General features: G+C 58.0%; 8 non-coding genes across 8 annotated transcripts; all 8 read left to right on the plus strand.

Annotated features, from left to right (window-relative positions):
* The first annotated feature begins 1,761 nt into the window (after nt 1-1,761).
* LOC148647350 (U2 spliceosomal RNA) lies at nt 1,762-1,955 on the plus strand. The gene has a single exon (XR_015927088.1). It is a non-coding gene; the product is annotated as a U2 spliceosomal RNA (small nuclear RNA).
* Nucleotides 1,956-2,820: 865 nt separating this feature from the next.
* LOC148647351 (U2 spliceosomal RNA) lies at nt 2,821-3,011 on the plus strand. Its single transcript, XR_015927372.1, has one exon. It is a non-coding gene; the product is annotated as a U2 spliceosomal RNA (small nuclear RNA).
* Nucleotides 3,012-3,880: 869 nt separating this feature from the next.
* On the plus strand, nt 3,881-4,071 carry LOC148647352 (U2 spliceosomal RNA). Its single transcript, XR_015927373.1, has one exon. It is a non-coding gene; the product is annotated as a U2 spliceosomal RNA (small nuclear RNA).
* Nucleotides 4,072-4,936: 865 nt separating this feature from the next.
* LOC148647353 (U2 spliceosomal RNA) lies at nt 4,937-5,127 on the plus strand. The gene has a single exon (XR_015927374.1). It is a non-coding gene; the product is annotated as a U2 spliceosomal RNA (small nuclear RNA).
* An 865-nt stretch (nt 5,128-5,992) lies between these two features.
* Nucleotides 5,993-6,183, plus strand: LOC148647354 (U2 spliceosomal RNA). The gene has a single exon (XR_015927375.1). It is a non-coding gene; the product is annotated as a U2 spliceosomal RNA (small nuclear RNA).
* Nucleotides 6,184-7,052: 869 nt separating this feature from the next.
* LOC148647355 (U2 spliceosomal RNA) lies at nt 7,053-7,243 on the plus strand. The gene has a single exon (XR_015927376.1). It is a non-coding gene; the product is annotated as a U2 spliceosomal RNA (small nuclear RNA).
* An 869-nt stretch (nt 7,244-8,112) lies between these two features.
* On the plus strand, nt 8,113-8,303 carry LOC148647356 (U2 spliceosomal RNA). Its single transcript, XR_015927377.1, has one exon. It is a non-coding gene; the product is annotated as a U2 spliceosomal RNA (small nuclear RNA).
* A 3,350-nt stretch (nt 8,304-11,653) lies between these two features.
* On the plus strand, nt 11,654-11,846 carry LOC148647357 (U2 spliceosomal RNA). Its single transcript, XR_015927104.1, has one exon. It is a non-coding gene; the product is annotated as a U2 spliceosomal RNA (small nuclear RNA).
* Nucleotides 11,847-18,412: the final 6,566 nt, after the last annotated feature.

The following is an 18,412-nucleotide window of genomic DNA, read 5'->3' on the forward strand; positions in this document are numbered from 1 at the left end:
TGAAGCGGGGGTGATACACCCTCCGCCGCTGTTTGAGATTGGGCAAGGGATGGGTTGTCTGTCCTATCCAGGACAGCCCCTAGTGTGCAGAAGATGTGGAAGATTGGGGCATTTTGCTGCACAATGTTCGATAAGGTTTTGTGGACGATGTTTTGTTCAGGGACATACTGTGAAAGAATGTAAGAAGGGGGTTAAGTGTTTTTCGTGTGGGGGATTTGGGCATTTATATAAAAATTGTGTGGTGAAGGGAGGGGGTGGTGAAGGTTACGAGGTGGAAGGGGAAGAAGGGCAGGTATTGCAGGTACGGGAAGAGATGGGTGGGCTTGGAAGTAAAGAGAGGGAGGAGGAAGTAGGACAGGGTGTTAAGGCGTCTGAGAGGGATTTAGTTGTAAGTGATAAATGTACGGCGGAAGATGAGGTGGAAGGTAATATAGGTGACATTGGTGGGGTTGGGAGGAGTGAAAGTACGGTGACTGTGGCTGAGAGTTTAGTGGAATGTGAGTCTGAGAGCAAGTGTGATAAGGAGGTAACTAAAGATATGAAGACAGAGAGCTTGGAAGTGGAGGAGGTGGGAAGGATGTGTAAAGGAGATTGTGCAGGGAGGAAGGAGGAGATTGGAGAAGTGGGAACGGAGAAAGTTAAGGTAGAGGTGGAATCTGGTAAGGAAGGGGCGGAGGTGAAGGATAGAGGTCAGGAGGAGGGTAAGGAGGTTGCACAAGGTGTGACACAGGAAGTGGAGGACGTAGAAAGGAAGAGTATAGGAGAATGTGTGGGAAGTAGGGGGGAGAATGGAAAGGATGGGATAAGGGCAGATAAGGAAGGTGTAGTGAATGAGGTGTTTAGGAGTAGGGAGACTAGTGAGGTTAGGGAATTAGTTAAGGAGGGTGAGGGTGGGCGTATTGAGGGAGTTAAGTTTGAACAAGTGGAGGTGGCGAAGGATGGCATACAAGCAGAGAAGGCAAAAGTGGAAGTTGTGGAAAATAAGAAGGTTGGTGGATGTGTGGGAAGTGTGAGAGAGAAGGTCGGGAAAGTAATGAGGGAAAGTAAGGAAGTGGCAGTATTCAGAGGTGGAGAGGCGAGAGGGGCTGGTATGAGGGTGTTAGAGTCTAGAGCAGAGGAGGGAAGAGGTAGTGATATTAAAGACGAGAGATTGTATACTGGTGAATTTACTGATAGCGATGTGGAGAGGGAACATGCAGAATATGTGAAACGGTGTACGGAAGAGTGGAAGAAGGGAGGGTACACTGATGGGAGGCTAAAAGCACCATTGCAGGGGATTTCGTGGAACTTTGTATTTACAGGAAAGGTAAAAGAAATTGAATTGAATGATGAGAACTTTCCACCCTTAGGGTCCGTAGGGGCCATGAAGGGGGAAAAAAGTAAAGCGGAATCTGTTTCAGCGAAAGGAGAGAGTAATGGTGGGGTTGGAAGTGGAGGAGGGAGTAAAGGGGGCAGCGACGGGAGACGGAAAATAATGCCCGCAAAGTATGGAAGAAAGTTGAATTTGTCCAGGGGTGGCAAAAATGGAGTAAGTAAAGAGTAGTATGGGACATTATGTTAAAGTTTGGGGATTGTATGAGGTTTGTTTTGGGTTTGAGATGTGTGGAGTATGGGAATAAGTTGGAATTAAAAGAGGGATTGGTTGTTTTGCATAAGGGGTGGGATTATGTTAATAGATGGTTTGTATATGTTTGGTGTATTGGAGTATTGGATTTGAGGTTTTGAGTTATTTTGGTTTTAATGGTATTTGGTGTGAAGTAATTTGTATTTTTGTAATAAAAAAAAAAAAAAAAAAAAAAAAATCTGTTCTTATCAGTTTAATATCTGATACGTCCCCCATCGGGGGACCACATATTAAACGGATTTTTGGAACAGGGAGCTGGATCAGGAGCTTGCTCCGTCCTCTCCACGCATCGGCCCGGTATTGCAGCGCCTCCGGGAGCGGTGCACCACCTTCTCTCAGCGGTGAAAAGACAGACGTAGGTAGGTAGCTAGCTAGCTAGCTAGCGAGCGAGCGAGCGAGCGAGCGAGCGAGCAAGCAAGCGGAGTGGACTGGAGCTCCTTCTTCTCGGGTCTCGTCCCTCGTCCCTCGTCCATCTGTGTGTCTCTGTGTTCTGTCTCTCTCTCGCCCTCTCGGTTCCCGTGCTCCCTCTGTGCGCTTTCCCGCGTCTCGACTCTCTGGGCAAGCAGGCCGGCCCCCTTTTCGGCTCCCGTGCGTTTTCCCTCCAAAAAACTTAGGTTTTTCAGCCTTTTCCCAGGGAGGCAGGCGTGGCTTGCTTGCTTGCTTGCTTGCTTGCTTGCTTGTGTGTGTGTCCGTCCCCGTCCCTGCAGGCGGGCCCCTTTCGACAGCTGGGCGTTTTCCCTCCCAAAAACTTAGTATATCCACCTTTTCTTTCTTTTTTTTCGGCAGGCAGGCAGGCAGGCGTGTGTGCGCGCGCGCGCGCGTCCCCGTCCCTCCCTCCCGAGAGAGAGCTGCCCCTTGCCTCTGCCCGCAGGTGCTGGCGCTCGGCTTTCGCTTGCAGCCGGTTGGGCGCAGCTGCTGCCGGTGGGAGGGGCCTAAGCTAAGGAGGCCGGGCGGCTGGCGCCCCCTGCGGCTGCGGTCGTTGTCGGGCCGTTGACAGAAGATCAAAGAGCAGGGCCCCCGCCCGGGACTGGCAGGAAGGCAGGCGGGCAGGCAAGAGAGAGGGGGAGCAGAGTCCCGCGGCAGGCCTCTGGCTGCAGGGAGGCCGGCGGCTGCGCGGGTCCCGGGCTCCAGAGGAGTCGGCCTGCGCCACTGTGCGCCAGCGGAACGCCCGCGCGTCGGTCCGCGCCTTTGTGGGCATCGCTTCTCGGCCTTTTGGCTAAGATCAAGTGTAGTATCTGTTCTTATCAGTTTAATATCTGATACGTCCCCCATCGGGGGACCACATATTAAACGGATTTTTGGAACAGGGAGCTGGATCAGGAGCTTGCTCCGTCCTCTCCACGCATCGGCCCGGTATTGCAGCGCCTCCGGGAGCGGTGCACCACCTTCTCTCAGCGGTGAAAAGACAGACGTAGGTAGGTAGCTAGCTAGCTAGCTAGCTAGCGAGCGAGCGAGCGAGCGAGCGAGCGAGCAAGCAAGCGGAGTGGACTGGAGCTCCTTCTTCTCGGGTCTCGTCCCTCGTCCCTCGTCCATCTGTGTGTCTCTGTGTTCTGTCTCTCTCTCGCCCTCTCGGTTCCCGTGCTCCCTCTGTGCGCTTTCCCGCGTCTCGACTCTCTGGGCAAGCAGGCCGGCCCCCTTTTCGGCTCCCGTGCGTTTTCCCTCCAAAAAACTTAGGTTTTTCAGCCTTTTCCCAGGGAGGCAGGCGTGGCTTGCTTGCTTGCTTGCTTGCTTGCTTGCTTGTGTGTGTGTCCGTCCCCGTCCCTGCAGGCGGGCCCCTTTCGACAGCTGGGCGTTTTCCCTCCCAAAAACTTAGTATATCCACCTTTTCTTTCTTTTTTTTCGGCAGGCAGGCAGGCAGGCGTGTGTGCGCGCGCGCGCGCGTCCCCGTCCCTCCCTCCCGAGAGAGAGCTGCCCCTTGCCTCTGCCCGCAGGTGCTGGCGCTCGGCTTTCGCTTGCAGCCGGTTGGGCGCAGCTGCTGCCGGTGGGAGGGGCCTAAGCTAAGGAGGCCGGGCGGCTGGCGCCCCCTGCGGCTGCGGTCGTTGTCGGGCCGTTGACAGAAGATCAAAGAGCAGGGCCCCCGCCCGGGACTGGCAGGAAGGCAGGCGGGCAGGCAAGAGAGAGGGGGAGCAGAGTCCCGCGGCAGGCCTCTGGCTGCAGGGAGGCCGGCGGCTGCGCGGGTCCCGGGCTCCAGAGGAGTCGGCCTGCGCCACTGTGCGCCAGCGGAACGCCCGCGCGTCGGTCCGCGCCTTTGTGGGCATCGCTTCTCGGCCTTTTGGCTAAGATCAAGTGTAGTATCTGTTCTTATCAGTTTAATATCTGATACGTCCCCCATCGGGGGACCACATATTAAACGGATTTTTGGAACAGGGAGCTGGATCAGGAGCTTGCTCCGTCCTCTCCACGCATCGGCCCGGTATTGCAGCGCCTCCGGGAGCGGTGCACCACCTTCTCTCAGCGGTGAAAAGACAGACGTAGGTAGGTAGCTAGCTAGCTAGCTAGCTAGCGAGCGAGCGAGCGAGCGAGCGAGCAAGCAAGCGGAGTGGACTGGAGCTCCTTCTTCTCGGGTCTCGTCCCTCGTCCCTCGTCCATCTGTGTGTCTCTGTGTTCTGTCTCTCTCTCGCCCTCTCGGTTCCCGTGCTCCCTCTGTGCGCTTTCCCGCGTCTCGACTCTCTGGGCAAGCAGGCCGGCCCCCTTTTCGGCTCCCGTGCGTTTTCCCTCCAAAAAACTTAGGTTTTTCAGCCTTTTCCCAGGGAGGCAGGCGTGGCTTGCTTGCTTGCTTGCTTGCTTGCTTGCTTGTGTGTGTGTCCGTCCCCGTCCCTGCAGGCGGGCCCCTTTCGACAGCTGGGCGTTTTCCCTCCCAAAAACTTAGTATATCCACCTTTTCTTTCTTTTTTTTCGGCAGGCAGGCAGGCAGGCGTGTGTGCGCGCGCGCGCGCGTCCCCGTCCCTCCCTCCCGAGAGAGAGCTGCCCCTTGCCTCTGCCCGCAGGTGCTGGCGCTCGGCTTTCGCTTGCAGCCGGTTGGGCGCAGCTGCTGCCGGTGGGAGGGGCCTAAGCTAAGGAGGCCGGGCGGCTGGCGCCCCCTGCGGCTGCGGTCGTTGTCGGGCCGTTGACAGAAGATCAAAGAGCAGGGCCCCCGCCCGGGACTGGCAGGAAGGCAGGCGGGCAGGCAAGAGAGAGGGGGAGCAGAGTCCCGCGGCAGGCCTCTGGCTGCAGGGAGGCCGGCGGCTGCGCGGGTCCCGGGCTCCAGAGGAGTCGGCCTGCGCCACTGTGCGCCAGCGGAACGCCCGCGCGTCGGTCCGCGCCTTTGTGGGCATCGCTTCTCGGCCTTTTGGCTAAGATCAAGTGTAGTATCTGTTCTTATCAGTTTAATATCTGATACGTCCCCCATCGGGGGACCACATATTAAACGGATTTTTGGAACAGGGAGCTGGATCAGGAGCTTGCTCCGTCCTCTCCACGCATCGGCCCGGTATTGCAGCGCCTCCGGGAGCGGTGCACCACCTTCTCTCAGCGGTGAAAAGACAGACGTAGGTAGGTAGCTAGCTAGCTAGCTAGCTAGCGAGCGAGCGAGCGAGCGAGCGAGCAAGCAAGCGGAGTGGACTGGAGCTCCTTCTTCTCGGGTCTCGTCCCTCGTCCCTCGTCCATCTGTGTGTCTCTGTGTTCTGTCTCTCTCTCGCCCTCTCGGTTCCCGTGCTCCCTCTGTGCGCTTTCCCGCGTCTCGACTCTCTGGGCAAGCAGGCCGGCCCCCTTTTCGGCTCCCGTGCGTTTTCCCTCCAAAAAACTTAGGTTTTTCAGCCTTTTCCCAGGGAGGCAGGCGTGGCTTGCTTGCTTGCTTGCTTGCTTGCTTGCTTGTGTGTGTGTCCGTCCCCGTCCCTGCAGGCGGGCCCCTTTCGACAGCTGGGCGTTTTCCCTCCCAAAAACTTAGTATATCCACCTTTTCTTTCTTTTTTTTCGGCAGGCAGGCAGGCAGGCGTGTGTGCGCGCGCGCGCGCGTCCCCGTCCCTCCCTCCCGAGAGAGAGCTGCCCCTTGCCTCTGCCCGCAGGTGCTGGCGCTCGGCTTTCGCTTGCAGCCGGTTGGGCGCAGCTGCTGCCGGTGGGAGGGGCCTAAGCTAAGGAGGCCGGGCGGCTGGCGCCCCCTGCGGCTGCGGTCGTTGTCGGGCCGTTGACAGAAGATCAAAGAGCAGGGCCCCCGCCCGGGACTGGCAGGAAGGCAGGCGGGCAGGCAAGAGAGAGGGGGAGCAGAGTCCCGCGGCAGGCCTCTGGCTGCAGGGAGGCCGGCGGCTGCGCGGGTCCCGGGCTCCAGAGGAGTCGGCCTGCGCCACTGTGCGCCAGCGGAACGCCCGCGCGTCGGTCCGCGCCTTTGTGGGCATCGCTTCTCGGCCTTTTGGCTAAGATCAAGTGTAGTATCTGTTCTTATCAGTTTAATATCTGATACGTCCCCCATCGGGGGACCACATATTAAACGGATTTTTGGAACAGGGAGCTGGATCAGGAGCTTGCTCCGTCCTCTCCACGCATCGGCCCGGTATTGCAGCGCCTCCGGGAGCGGTGCACCACCTTCTCTCAGCGGTGAAAAGACAGACGTAGGTAGGTAGCTAGCTAGCTAGCTAGCTAGCGAGCGAGCGAGCGAGCGAGCGAGCGAGCAAGCAAGCGGAGTGGACTGGAGCTCCTTCTTCTCGGGTCTCGTCCCTCGTCCCTCGTCCATCTGTGTGTCTCTGTGTTCTGTCTCTCTCTCGCCCTCTCGGTTCCCGTGCTCCCTCTGTGCGCTTTCCCGCGTCTCGACTCTCTGGGCAAGCAGGCCGGCCCCCTTTTCGGCTCCCGTGCGTTTTCCCTCCAAAAAACTTAGGTTTTTCAGCCTTTTCCCAGGGAGGCAGGCGTGGCTTGCTTGCTTGCTTGCTTGCTTGCTTGCTTGTGTGTGTGTCCGTCCCCGTCCCTGCAGGCGGGCCCCTTTCGACAGCTGGGCGTTTTCCCTCCCAAAAACTTAGTATATCCACCTTTTCTTTCTTTTTTTTCGGCAGGCAGGCAGGCAGGCGTGTGTGCGCGCGCGCGCGCGTCCCCGTCCCTCCCTCCCGAGAGAGAGCTGCCCCTTGCCTCTGCCCGCAGGTGCTGGCGCTCGGCTTTCGCTTGCAGCCGGTTGGGCGCAGCTGCTGCCGGTGGGAGGGGCCTAAGCTAAGGAGGCCGGGCGGCTGGCGCCCCCTGCGGCTGCGGTCGTTGTCGGGCCGTTGACAGAAGATCAAAGAGCAGGGCCCCCGCCCGGGACTGGCAGGAAGGCAGGCGGGCAGGCAAGAGAGAGGGGGAGCAGAGTCCCGCGGCAGGCCTCTGGCTGCAGGGAGGCCGGCGGCTGCGCGGGTCCCGGGCTCCAGAGGAGTCGGCCTGCGCCACTGTGCGCCAGCGGAACGCCCGCGCGTCGGTCCGCGCCTTTGTGGGCATCGCTTCTCGGCCTTTTGGCTAAGATCAAGTGTAGTATCTGTTCTTATCAGTTTAATATCTGATACGTCCCCCATCGGGGGACCACATATTAAACGGATTTTTGGAACAGGGAGCTGGATCAGGAGCTTGCTCCGTCCTCTCCACGCATCGGCCCGGTATTGCAGCGCCTCCGGGAGCGGTGCACCACCTTCTCTCAGCGGTGAAAAGACAGACGTAGGTAGGTAGCTAGCTAGCTAGCTAGCGAGCGAGCGAGCGAGCGAGCGAGCGAGCGAGCAAGCAAGCGGAGTGGACTGGAGCTCCTTCTTCTCGGGTCTCGTCCCTCGTCCCTCGTCCATCTGTGTGTCTCTGTGTTCTGTCTCTCTCTCGCCCTCTCGGTTCCCGTGCTCCCTCTGTGCGCTTTCCCGCGTCTCGACTCTCTGGGCAAGCAGGCCGGCCCCCTTTTCGGCTCCCGTGCGTTTTCCCTCCAAAAAACTTAGGTTTTTCAGCCTTTTCCCAGGGAGGCAGGCGTGGCTTGCTTGCTTGCTTGCTTGCTTGCTTGCTTGTGTGTGTGTCCGTCCCCGTCCCTGCAGGCGGGCCCCTTTCGACAGCTGGGCGTTTTCCCTCCCAAAAACTTAGTATATCCACCTTTTCTTTCTTTTTTTTCGGCAGGCAGGCAGGCAGGCGTGTGTGCGCGCGCGCGCGCGTCCCCGTCCCTCCCTCCCGAGAGAGAGCTGCCCCTTGCCTCTGCCCGCAGGTGCTGGCGCTCGGCTTTCGCTTGCAGCCGGTTGGGCGCAGCTGCTGCCGGTGGGAGGGGCCTAAGCTAAGGAGGCCGGGCGGCTGGCGCCCCCTGCGGCTGCGGTCGTTGTCGGGCCGTTGACAGAAGATCAAAGAGCAGGGCCCCCGCCCGGGACTGGCAGGAAGGCAGGCGGGCAGGCAAGAGAGAGGGGGAGCAGAGTCCCGCGGCAGGCCTCTGGCTGCAGGGAGGCCGGCGGCTGCGCGGGTCCCGGGCTCCAGAGGAGTCGGCCTGCGCCACTGTGCGCCAGCGGAACGCCCGCGCGTCGGTCCGCGCCTTTGTGGGCATCGCTTCTCGGCCTTTTGGCTAAGATCAAGTGTAGTATCTGTTCTTATCAGTTTAATATCTGATACGTCCCCCATCGGGGGACCACATATTAAACGGATTTTTGGAACAGGGAGCTGGATCAGGAGCTTGCTCCGTCCTCTCCACGCATCGGCCCGGTATTGCAGCGCCTCCGGGAGCGGTGCACCACCTTCTCTCAGCGGTGAAAAGACAGACGTAGGTAGGTAGCTAGCTAGCTAGCTAGCTAGCGAGCGAGCGAGCGAGCGAGCGAGCAAGCAAGCGGAGTGGACTGGAGCTCCTTCTTCTCGGGTCTCGTCCCTCGTCCCTCGTCCATCTGTGTGTCTCTGTGTTCTGTCTCTCTCTCGCCCTCTCGGTTCCCGTGCTCCCTCTGTGCGCTTTCCCGCGTCTCGACTCTCTGGGCAAGCAGGCCGGCCCCCTTTTCGGCTCCCGTGCGTTTTCCCTCCAAAAAACTTAGGTTTTTCAGCCTTTTCCCAGGGAGGCAGGCGTGGCTTGCTTGCTTGCTTGCTTGCTTGCTTGCTTGTGTGTGTGTCCGTCCCCGTCCCTGCAGGCGGGCCCCTTTCGACAGCTGGGCGTTTTCCCTCCCAAAAACTTAGTATATCCACCTTTTCTTTCTTTTTTTTCGGCAGGCAGGCAGGCAGGCGTGTGTGCGCGCGCGCGCGCGTCCCCGTCCCTCCCTCCCGAGAGAGAGCTGCCCCTTGCCTCTGCCCGCAGGTGCTGGCGCTCGGCTTTCGCTTGCAGCCGGTTGGGCGCAGCTGCTGCCGGTGGGAGGGGCCTAAGCTAAGGAGGCCGGGCGGCTGGCGCCCCCTGCGGCTGCGGTCGTTGTCGGGCCGTTGACAGAAGATCAAAGAGCAGGGCCCCCGCCCGGGACTGGCAGGAAGGCAGGCGGGCAGGCAAGAGAGAGGGGGAGCAGAGTCCCGCGGCAGGCCTCTGGCTGCAGGGAGGCCGGCGGCTGCGCGGGTCCCGGGCTCCAGAGGAGTCGGCCTGCGCCACTGTGCGCCAGCGGAACGCCCGCGCGTCGGTCCGCGCCTTTGTGGGCATCGCTTCTCGGCCTTTTGGCTAAGATCAGGGTTCAAGTGGCTTGTCCGCAGTTCTCTCAGATCTTAGTCCAGAGGGCCGGGAAGGCGTGGAGAAGGACGCTGTGACGGGAAGGAGCGGAGTGCGGTTTTGCTGGAGCCAGGAGATTGGAAGAAGCCGAGACGAGGATTCTGCAGTTGCTGTTGGTCGGAGCGAGAGGGCGACGGAGGTTTCCTGAGGGCTTGGAAGCGGTGCCGAGGTTTGGAGCCATGGAGCTGTTGGCGGGATACATCTGGGCGAGGAAGGAGCGACGGAAGGATTCATTTCGCTTCGTGCTGCGGAGACGAGATGGACAAGGAAGATGGACTCGAGATAAGTTTGTGACTTTAATTTTGGAGGAGGTTTTGGGCTTATGTTTACGGGACATTTTTTGCTTACAAGACTTTTGTGAACGTGGTATATTTGAGTTAACTTTAGTTTCTAGTGATTTGTGTTTTGAGTTGTTGGGGAAGATTCAGGAGAAGAGAGAGGAGGCTCCGTTGAGCTTCTTCTCAGTGGACCCAATGTTTGCAGGGGATCTGAAGAGGATGACTGTGCATATTTCTGATCCGTTTGTTTCAGAAGAGGAAATTGTTGATTTTTTGAAAGGGTTTGTGTTTTTGCATGGGAGAGGACAGAGAGAACTGGATCCAAAAGGGGTTTGGACTGGGAAACGGGTTTTTTGGGTGAGATTGCGTTTTGGGGAATCTATTGAAGCGGGGGTGATACACCCTCCACCGTTTTTTGAGATCGGGACAGGGATGGGTTGTCTGTCCTATCTAGGACAGCCGTTGGTGTGCAGAAGATGTGGAAGATTGGGGCATTTTGCTGCACATTGTTCGATAGTGTTTTGTGGACGATGTTTTGTTCAAGGTCATACAGTGAAAGAATGTAAGATTGGGGTTAAATGTTTTTCGTGTGGGGGATTGGGGCATTTATATAAAAATTGTGTGGTGAAGGGAGGGGGTGGTGAAGGTCACGAGGTGGAAGGGGAGGAGGGGCAGGTATTGCAGGTACGGGAAGAGATGGGTGGGTTTGGAAGTAAAGTGAGGGAGGAGGAAGAAGGAAAGGGTGTTAAGGCGTCAGAGGGGGATTTGGTTGCGGGTGGTAAACGTGCGGCGAAAGATGATTTGGAAGGTAGTATAGGTGTCAATTGTGAGGTTGGGAGGAGTGAAAATACGGTGAATGTGGCTGAGAGTTTAGTGGAATGCGAGTCTGAGAGTAAGTGTGATAAGGAGGTGACAAATGACTTGCAAACAGAGAGTTTGAATGTAGAGGAGGTGGGAAGGATGTGTAAAGGAGATTGTGCAGGAAGTAACGAGGAGATTGGAAAAACAGGAATGGAGAAGGTAGGAGTGGAATCTGGAAAGGAAGGGGTGGAAGAGAAGGATAGGGGTCAGGAGGAGGTTAAGGAGGTTGCAAAAGGCGTGACACAGGAAGTGGAGGAGGTAGAGAGGAAGAGTACAGGAGAATGTGTGGGACGCAGGGGGGAGAATGGAAAGGATGGGATAAAGACAGATAAGGTAGGCGTAGTAAATGAGGAGTTTAGGAGTAAGGAGATTAGTGAGGTTAGGGAATTAGTTAAGGAGGGTAAGGGTGGGTGCATTGAGGGAGTTAAGGGTGAAAATGTGGAGGTGGTGAAGGATGGCATACAAGTTGAGAAGGCAAAAGTGGAAGTTGTGGAAAATAGGAAGGTTGGTGGATGTGTGAGAAGTGTGAGAGAACATGTCGGGAAAGAAATTAGGGTAAGCAAGGAAGTGGCAGTATTCAGAAATGGAGAGGTGAAAGAGGCTGGCATGAGGGTGTTAGAGTCCAGAGCAGAAGAGGGAAGAAGTAGTGATATTGAAGATGAGGGATGGTATACTGGTGAACTTACAGATAGCGATGTGGAGAGGGAACATGCAGAATATGTGAAACGGTGTACGGAAGAATGGAAGAAGGGAGGGTACACTGAGGGGAGGCTAAAAGCGCCATTGCAGGGGATTTCGTGGAACTTTGATTTTACAGGAAAGGTGAAAGAAATCGAATTGAATGATGAGAACTTTCCACCCTTAGGGTCCGTAGGGGCCATGAAGGGGGAAAACAGTAAAGCGGAATCTGTTTCAGCGAAAGGAGAGAGTATTGGTGGGGTTGCAAGTGGAGGAGGGAGCAATGGGGGCAACGGCGGGGGACGGAAAATAATGCTCGCAAAGTATGGAAGAAAGTTAAATTTGTCCAGGGGTGGCAAAACTGGAGTAAAGTAAAGAGTAGTATGGGAAATTATGTAAAAGTTTGGGGATTGAATGAGGGTTGGTTTTGGGTTTGAGGTGTTTGGAGTATGGGAATAAGTTGGATTTAAAAGAGGGATTGGTTGTTTTGCATAAGGGGTGGGATTATGTTAATAGATGGTTTGTATATGTTTGGTGTATTGGAGTATTGGATTTGAGGTTTTGAGTTTTTTTGGTTTTTAATGGTTTTGGTTGAAGTATTTTGTATTTTGTGATAATAAAAAAAAAAAAAAAAAAAAAATCTGTTCTTATCAGTTTAATATCTGATACGTCCCCCATCGGGGGACCACATATTAAACGGATTTTTGGAACAGGGAGCTGGATCAGGAGCTTGCTCCGTCCTCTCCACGCATCGGCCCGGTATTGCAGCGCCTCCGGGAGCGGTGCACCACCTTCTCTCAGCGGTGAAAAGACAGACGTAGGTAGGTAGCTAGCTAGCTAGCTAGCTAGCGAGCGAGCGAGCGAGCGAGCGAGCAAGCAAGCGGAGTGGACTGGAGCTCCTTCTTCTCGGGTCTCGTCCCTCGTCCCTCGTCCATCTGTGTGTCTCTGTGTTCTGTCTCTCTCTCGCCCTCTCGGTTCCCGTGCTCCCTCTGTGCGCTTTCCCGCGTCTCGACTCTCTGGGCAAGCAGGCCGGCCCCCTTTTCGGCTCCCGTGCGTTTTCCCTCCAAAAAACTTAGGTTTTTCAGCCTTTTCCCAGGGAGGCAGGCGTGGCTTGCTTGCTTGCTTGCTTGCTTGCTTGCTTGTGTGTGTGTCCGTCCCCGTCCCTGCAGGCGGGCCCCTTTCGACAGCTGGGCGTTTTCCCTCCCAAAAACTTAGTATATCCACCTTTTCTTTCTTTTTTTTCGGCAGGCAGGCAGGCAGGCGTGTGTGCGCGCGCGCGCGCGTCCCCGTCCCTCCCTCCCGAGAGAGAGCTGCCCCTTGCCTCTGCCCGCAGGTGCTGGCGCTCGGCTTTCGCTTGCAGCCGGTTGGGCGCAGCTGCTGCCGGTGGGAGGGGCCTAAGCTAAGGAGGCCGGGCGGCTGGCGCCCCCTGCGGCTGCGGTCGTTGTCGGGCCGTTGACAGAAGATCAAAGAGCAGGGCCCCCGCCCGGGACTGGCAGGAAGGCAGGCGGGCAGGCAAGAGAGAGGGGGAGCAGAGTCCCGCGGCAGGCCTCTGGCTGCAGGGAGGCCGGCGGCTGCGCGGGTCCCGGGCTCCAGAGGAGTCGGCCTGCGCCACTGTGCGCCAGCGGAACGCCCGCGCGTCGGTCCGCGCCTTTGTGGGCATCGCTTCTCGGCCTTTTGGCTAAGATCAAGTTCAAGTGGCATGCCCGCAGTTCTTGTCTTGCCAGAGGTCTAGAAGGCGATCGAAGATTCTGAAGAGTGCTTGAGCTGGTATCGCTCTAGGTTGAGCCTAGGGGGTTAAGGCCAAGCAGCAGCTGAGCTGGGTGGAATCCGGCATCAACGTTCTCTCTCTCTGCTCTCTCCTCTCCTCTCCCCTCCCCCTTTCTCTTGCTCCGCCTCCTTGGCCTCTTGGCTGGAAGTGGGTACACGTGGCCTGCCCGCGGTGCTTGCTTTCTTCCTCGAGACTCGGAAGCGCTATCCGCTCCCTCTCTCTCTCGCTCTCTCTCTCTCTCTCCCTCTCTCTCTGCCTCCTTGGCCTCTTGGCTGGGAGTAGGTACACGTGGCCTGCCCGCGGTGCTTGCTTTCCACCTCGAGACTCGGAAGCGCTATCCGCTCCCTCTCTCTCTCTCCCTCTCTCTCTGCCTCCTTGGCCTCTTGGCTGGGAGTAGGTACACGTGGCCTGCCCGCGGTGCTTGCTTTCCACCTCGAGACTCGGAAGCGCTATCCGCTCCCTCTCTCTCTCTCTGCCTCCTTGGCCTCTTGGCTGGGAGCAGGTACACGTGGCCTGCCCGCGGTGCTTGCTTTCTTCCTTGAGACCCGGAAGCACTTTCCGCTCTCCTCTCTCTCTCTCCTCCTGCGCCTGCACCTAGCTGGGCTTTGCCCACAAGGACAAAGGCCAGGGCTCCCTCGCTGCTCCTTTTGCTCTCTCTCTTTCCCTCCTTTTTTTCCCCTTTTTGTTCCCTTTTTTCTCCCTCAGAGATGGCGGACAAGAGGACTTTGATCCGGTTCCACTGGACAAAAAAGACGGAGCCGATGCCGACTGCTAAGGTCTTTTTCATGACCTTCCTGCGAGGGATCTTGCAGTTGGTGGCCGGCGATCTCTACTGCCTCCAGGACAACAAGGCAGAGAGATACATGGAGGCCTACATGGCCACGGACGCGGCATACGAAAAGGCAACGAGACTGGTCAGGGAGAAAGGTAAGCACCCTGGTTTCTCTGATTTCAGGCCGGAGCCTATGAGGAAGACGAACCAGAGGACCATTACGGTTTGCACGTACAATCCCTATGTACCAGCGGAGCGGGTAACAGCGTACCTAGGGAGGTATGTAACCGTAGTGGGAAAACCGACAGAGGTCAGGGACGAAGGCGTCTGGTACGGCAAACGCCAGTACCGAGTCCTCCTGAAGGAGGACCCAGAGGGCGTTGACGGTTTCCAGCACCCCCCGGCTCGCTTCAACATCGGAGCCGACAGGGGGTACCTCTACTACCCCAGGATGCCGGATTTCTGCAGCAAGTGCAGACGGTCCGGCCACAAAACAAACACATGTGACATCGTCAGATGTCACAACTGCAATGAGGACGGGCACCTGGCAAAAACCTGCCGGGCAGCCAAAAAGTGTGACGGATGCGGCGCCGAGGGACACCTCCTTCGCCAATGCAAGGTAAGCAAACCTTCGTTTGCGCAGGTGGTGGAAGCCGGCAGGCAGAAACCGGTCTCCAGACAAAGGGAGAGGGCTGAGAACAAAGAACCCGCACCTCCCCCGCTGAGACCCGAAACTGCCGAGGCCACACCCCCAGCCGCATCGGTGCCACAAGATGGCCGCCAGGAAGAGGGACAAGATGGCCGACCGGAGGAAGGGCCCTGGATAACTCCCAGCAAAAAGGGAAAGCGCAAGCGGGAGAAGAGACCCAGGGCGGACCCACCTTCGGAAGGACAGAAAAAGAGAGTGGTAAGGGAAAACCGTTTCCTCATCCTAGAGGAAACGGAACTTTCTTCCCTCCAGGCCCAGGAACAACCGGAGGAGGCGCTCCAGGAAATGGAAACCCTCCCCCCCGAGGCCCAGGAAACGGACCCCCCCTCCCCCGAGTCCCACGGACAAAAGGAGGAGGCAGCCCAGGAAGAGGTAACCCCCTCCCCCGAGGCCCAGGGACAAAAGGAGGAGGCAGCCCAGGAAGAGGTAACCCCCTCCCCCGAGACCCAGGGACAAAAGGAAGAGGCAGCCCAGGAACTGGAGCCCCCTTCCCTCGAGGCCCAGGAGAAACTGGAGGCCCCCGAAACCCCCCGAGAGAGGGAAGAAAGGAGCCTCCCCGAAGCGGTGGCTGAGAGTATCCTCGAGGACGACGAGGATTATTTTGAAGCCGCCCTGGAGCCCGGACTGATGGTAGGGCTGGACCTGTCCAGCATGTTTTCCTTTCAGTCCCCAGCGAAACCTGGAGGGAGCCCAGTATATTCCCCCCAGGACCCGAACGAGAGGAGTTACATCTAGGCTAAACAGTGCCCAGATGTAGACTCCCAAGTTTCTACTGTAAGTACAGAGAGGAGGTTTACCTTTCACTAGTTTAACCATGACTGTGAAACTAACCTTCTTAACAACTAACGTGAGAGGGCTGAGAGACCCAGTGAAAAGACGGGGAGTCTTTCATGATCTGGCCTCAAAGTCTTTCTCAGTTTGTTTCTTACAGGAGGTCCACCTGAAGGATGAAAGCGACAAGCTGACATTCACCAGGGAATGGACGAAGGGAGAATCATGCTGGAGCGTAGGAGGGGTCCACTCTTCCGGAGTGGGAATCCTCCTCGGGAACCCAGAGATGACGCTGGTTTCCTCCTTCTCGGTGGTGCAGGGCCGGATCCTGGTCGCAGACATCGACTGGAGGGGGCAGAAGTTGAGAGCGATTAACGTCTATGCTCCGACGGAACCCTCTATCCGGAAGGAAGTGTTTGCTGACCTGGCCAGCTGCTGCACCACTAACAGACAGGTGGTGCTCGGCGGGGACTTCAACGTCGACCGGGAGAAGGGGAGCGACGCTAGCTCGGCAGAGCTGGAGTCGCTACTCAAGCAGTTCTCCCTAGTAGACGGCTTCAGACGGTGCCGCCCGAACGACGCCGGACCGACCTGGAAGAACTCCCGGGGAGTGTGCAGCCGCCTGGACTACATCTTCGTGCACACGACCTGCTCCCTGGAGTCGGCGACGGTGTCCCCGGCGTGGTATTCCGACCACGAGCGCTTGACGGTGGTGGCTAACACCAGCCTGCCGGCATTCGGTCGTGGGTACTGGAAGCTAAACCGGGAGATACTGGAGGAAGACGACTTCAGGGCACTGTTCCGGAAAGACTACGCGAGCTGGGGAGACCTGAGAGACGGCTACAGCTCCGTGGTGGAATGGTGGGAGTCGGTGAAGGACAGGACCCGAACCCTGGCGCAGACGTACTGCAGACGGAAGGCGGCCAGGGAGAGGAAGGAAGCTGCACGACTCCAGAGGCAACTCGAGGAGGAGTACAGCTCGGCTAACGGGGGAGGAGCCTTCAATTCAGCCCGGGCACGGGACCTGAAGGAGAGGCTCCGCAGACTGCACACGGAGAAAGCCAAGGCTTTCCTCGTCAAAGCACAGAGGGAGCATTACGAAAATAATGAAACCTGTTCCTCCTATTTCTTCAACCAGGTCCGGGGAGCCCAGAAAAAGAGGGTGATCCACAGCCTGAGACGGGGAGATGGAGAGGAAGTGCTGGACGAGAGCGACAAAGTAGAGGCGGCCACCGCTTTCTACACGGAGCTCTTTTCAGAGAAGCAGACGGAGGTGGAGGCAGGCGATGCTTTTCTGGAGGGGCTGACGGCACGAGTACCGGAGGAGGTGAGGGAGGACTTGGAGGGTCCGATCACGGCCGAGGAGCTGAAGGCGGCGCTCTTGTCCATGGAGAATGGCAAGGTGCCGGGGCCGGACGGACTCCCCAAGGAATTCTACACCTGCTTCTGGGACACCCTGGCGGCAGATCTGGTGGAAGTGGCGCAGGAGATCTTCCGCCGGGGGAAACTCGGAGACACCATGAGGGAGGGCGTCATCTCCCTGCTCTTCAAGGGAGGAGACGCCGCCGACCTCAAAAACTGGAGGCCGATCACGATGCTCTGCGTGGACGTAAAGATCCTGTCCAAGCTCCTGACCGGCAGACTGAGAACCGCCCTCCCCCACATCATCCACAGCGACCAGACGTGTGGGGTGGAGGGGCGATCCGTCAGCTGGAACCTCCAGCTGACCAGAGACGCCATCGCCTGGGCCGAGGACCGGAACGTGCCCATGATGGTGGTCAGCCTGGACCAGGAGAAAGCCTTCGACAGAGTGAACCACAGCTATCTGTTCAGGGTGCTGGAACGCTTCGGTTTCGGAGAGAGTTTCAGCCGCTGGATTCAGATTCTGTACTCTGACGTGGGCAGCAGAGTGAACGTGAACGGAAACCTGGGGGATTTCATTCCCCAGGAATCCGGAGTACGACAGGGCTGCCCCCTTTCACCCCTTCTCTATGTTCTCTTCACAGAGCCCCTAGCAGAGGCGGTGAGACGGGACCCCGTCATCGACGGCCTGGAAATACCGGGAGGCACGGGGGAAACCCTGAAGATCTCCCAGTACGCCGACGACACGACGCTGTTCCTGAGGTCGGACAGGGGGTTGAGGAGGGCCCTGCAGGTCATGGAGCAATACTCCAGAGCCTCGGGGTCGAAGCTCAACCGCCGAAAGAGCAAACTGAAGTTCTTCGGGCCCTGGAAGCACAGGACGACGGCGCCGGAGGGTCTCGAGCTCTGCACGGAGCCCCTCAGAATACTGGGGGTTTCCTTCCAGAGCCAGGACAACGAGACCAACAACTGGACTGAGAGGATCGCCAAGGTGAACGCGAAGCTGGGTCTGTGGAAAACGCGGTCGCTGTCCTACACAGGGAAAGTGATGGTGTTGAAAGCAGACGTCCTGCCGGCTTTGGTTTACCTGGCGGTGGTGTACCCGCTGCCGGCCAGACTCAGACGAGCGCTGCAAGGGATGATCTTCGGCTTCGTCTGGGGCGGCAGGTACGAGTACATCACGAGAAACCGGATGTGTCAGCCGGTCGAGGAAGGGGGTCGAGATGTCCCACATTTCCCCCTGAAACTCGACTGCATCTTTTACTGCAACCTCTGTCGGGCGCTGCGGGAGCCCATCGGCCACAAGTACCAGTACTTTGTCAGGCTGTGGCTCTCCATCCCGATGAGGCACTTGGTCCAGTGGTCAAACACTGGGCCCAAGGCAGAGAGGCGACCAAAGTTCTACACCCACGCTGTCAAGTGGAGCAGGAGGTACGAGGCCACGAGACAGCCAGAGCTCTGCACCAACCACAGAGCTCTGTACAAAGAGGTGAGGGGGCATCTGGTCGCCGACGAAAGGCTGCGAATTCCCAGACAAGTCTGGGAAAGGACGCAGCCTAAAGAACTGGACAACGAACTGAAGGACCTCAACTGGATGGCCGTACACAAGAGACTGGCTACCAGAGAGGTCCTCTACAGACACTCGCTTACCAGGAATCCGCATTGCCCCCGGGACACGTGTTTCGTCGAGGAGACTCAGGAGCACGTGTTCTGGAGCTGCCCCTTCGCCAAGGCGGTGTGGGGCAGAATGGACAACACCATGCAACTCCTTGGGACGGGTGTGGTGCTCAGTTACCAGTACGTTCTGCTGGGGCTGGCACCTACCGGACTGGACAGGGGGACGCAGTTCCTGTTGTGGCTGCTGCTGTCCCTCACAAAGAAAGGCCTGTGGGACGCGAGGAACAATCTCATCCGGCACAACATCGAGTGGGGAGCGAGGGAGCTGGAGGAGAGGATCCTGGCGGACCTCAGGAGGAG

The sequence above is a fragment of the Lepisosteus platostomus genome, chromosome 15 (genome assembly GCF_059453375.1).
Source record: "Lepisosteus platostomus isolate fLepPlt1 chromosome 15, fLepPlt1.hap1, whole genome shotgun sequence".
Taxonomy (NCBI): Eukaryota; Metazoa; Chordata; class Actinopteri; order Semionotiformes; family Lepisosteidae; genus Lepisosteus; species Lepisosteus platostomus.